Below are 278 nucleotides of genomic sequence, written 5' to 3'. Positions count from 1 at the left end.
GTGAAGCACACACTAATCCCGGTGCAGTGAGCTGCCTGCAACAACAGAGGCGCTCAGGGAGCAGTTAGGGGTTAGGTTCCTTGCTCAAGGGCCGTGCCTACTGGTCGGGGTTCAAACCGGCAACCCTCCAGGTTGCAAGTCCGAAGCGCTAACCAGTAGGCCACGGCTGCTGTCGGTGGTGGTGGTGGATGGGTGGGGGTTGTAAACATAGACGAAGAGAGCCCTGATGAATAGAGGGGATGGGCCCTGAGCACAGAGGACCCATCTTCATCTGCAGG

Source organism: Alosa sapidissima, chromosome 10, assembly GCF_018492685.1.
Source record: "Alosa sapidissima isolate fAloSap1 chromosome 10, fAloSap1.pri, whole genome shotgun sequence".
Classification (NCBI taxonomy): Eukaryota; Metazoa; Chordata; class Actinopteri; order Clupeiformes; family Clupeidae; genus Alosa; species Alosa sapidissima.
The sequence above is the reverse complement of the archived record's forward strand: the minus strand, read 5'-3'. Positions refer to the sequence as shown.